General features: G+C 37.9%; 1 pseudogene; it reads left to right on the top strand.

Annotated features, from left to right (window-relative positions):
* The first annotated feature begins 529 nt into the window (after window positions 1-529).
* LOC145241715 (5S ribosomal RNA) lies at window positions 530-646 on the top strand (annotated as a pseudogene).
* The last annotated feature ends 1,573 nt before the right edge of the window (window positions 647-2,219 follow it).

The raw sequence follows: 2,219 nt of genomic DNA, 5'->3' as shown, positions 1-2,219 counted from the left end.
TGAGCATCTCCATCGGCATTCCCCAGTGGCGGCACCTCAAGCCACAAACAATAAACTTGCCCCGTCCAAAAGCCGGGTGGAAAGGCCTGGAAGAGTGAACCTCCGAGGTAATAAGCAGGTGGCGTACCTCAGTCAGTCAGTTCCTAGCCCATCATCTGTCGGTCTGATTGCCAACAACGAATACTTGACTGGTACTTTCTACCCAGGTCTCCAAGCAACTGAAGCTGCGAGTAGACCTATCCTTATAATTCAAAGAATATGATACACAGAGATGAAAAGAACTGACCAATCGGATGGAACCACGCCCTGCTACAAACCAATCAGAAACCGGAATCGCTCCATAAAATTTCGTATTATTTGGATTATTCGAGCAATATTTCTGATATTCCTTTGACGGTATAGTTACAAAAATTAGAAGGTTTATTGATAGGAGTGATTAGAACCGAGCAATCAGATGGAACCACGGTCTGTTACCAGCTAATCAGAAACCGGAATCAATCCATAAAATATAGTCAATCTGTTAGAATTCAAGTACAGCACAATCACGTTGACACACCGGTTCTCACGAGATCACCGAAGTTAAGCAACGTTGAGCCTGGCCAGTACCAGATGGGTGACCATTTGGGAAGGCTAGGCGCTGTATGTACATTCTGGGAAGGTTGGGCGTGGGGCCAGCACCCTCACCCCGTAAAAAGAACCTAGTCGCTACAAAAAAGTTGGCTCAAAGGCTATGGATGAATGGATTTTAGAATTCATGCACATAAATTTTCGTTTTTGCGTAAGAAGGAATTATGCTCTTAGCATCTCAAGACTTAGTCGGATTGGCTACCTACTGAAAACTCCAATCTTCGTCTTTGCAAGCTTTTACAATTCAAAACATCTCTGGATCGATACTGCCATTTTGTTTAAAACAAAATTTCTTTTCTCTTCTGATAAAATAATGGCCAACAACTAAAAAATCTGTCGTTTACGCATTTTTTTTTTCTCAGAAACAACATATACAATCTGGCTGAAATTATGCATAGACCTTTTTTTAGGATAAGGTGTAGCTAACTATGTATTATGGTATCCGTTTGATGCAAAGTAAGAAATTAATATGAATTAGTCGCCAAATTGTTGCATTTACTATACCAGTTTTTTTCGGAAACTACTGAGCTGATCTGGCTGAAATTGTGTTGTATAGAGAAGGAGGTGGATTAGATATTAAAACAGTCATATGCTATATTGAGGTGGAATATTATTTTGTTCTTATAACGGGATTTGATATAAGCGTATAAATTGTATGTATTGTGTGTTTAGCCAGTGTATATCGACGTGTAAACTGAGTCATGGTGTGTCATAGAGTTACCACACGGGTATATATTACAGAGAAGAAGAAGAAGAAGAAGAAGAAGAAGAAGAATATATGCTTCATACCTTTTCTTTCTTCAAGAGTTCTTCTATCTTCCTGCTGAGCTCCATGGCGAACCATGAAATGACCAGCACCATCCAATTGAGACATCTGTTCTTCCTTCTTTTGTGAAACCACAGAATAACACTTTTTTATAATATAAATTTATTTCAGTTGTCTCAAATGGTCTTCAGAAAGAGTTTGCTTACGTGTCTACATGCTTGTTCTTACAACCTCACTTCCTGGCTCGAAGTACGTCTATTCACCTGCGTGACTAGACTCACACTCTCCGACTCTTCGACTGACTAAAATTCCCAACCTCTTGACCTCAGTTCCGGTGACGTAACCAAATAAAAGACACGTCCCCTTAACGTGACTTTTCCGTCACGTTTGCCTGCTCAACGTTATTTTGTTTATATTTAACCTAGCTAATTTATATAAACATCTTCAGCTAAAACCCATTGCTACACATTATTCTATAAACAATAAATAACCCCCAATATAAACAATTTCAAGAATATCATTGAATAGATAGATAAATAGATAGATAGACAGATAGATCGATAATAACTAATTAACTTTTAACAATGTTAATTAGTCAACACTTTTATATGGACCCTTTTTATAATAAAGTGCAGAGAACAAAGTACAGTGGTATCCGTCTAATCCACAATTAGGAATTTATAGTGATTCGTCACCACAATACCACATTTACTATAGAAGTTTTTTCCGGAACTACTGGGTTAATCTGGTTGAAATTTTGTATAGACAAGTTTTATAATAAGTGCAGTGAACTGAGTATTATATCCTGTCGATACAAAGTTATTGA

This window comes from Euprymna scolopes, chromosome 20 (genome assembly GCF_053919585.1).
Source record: "Euprymna scolopes isolate OS-2025 chromosome 20, ASM5391958v1, whole genome shotgun sequence".
Lineage (NCBI taxonomy): Eukaryota > Metazoa > Mollusca > Cephalopoda > Sepiida > Sepiolidae > Euprymna > Euprymna scolopes.
Note: the sequence above shows the minus strand (reverse complement) of the source record. Positions and strands in the feature narration are given on the sequence as shown.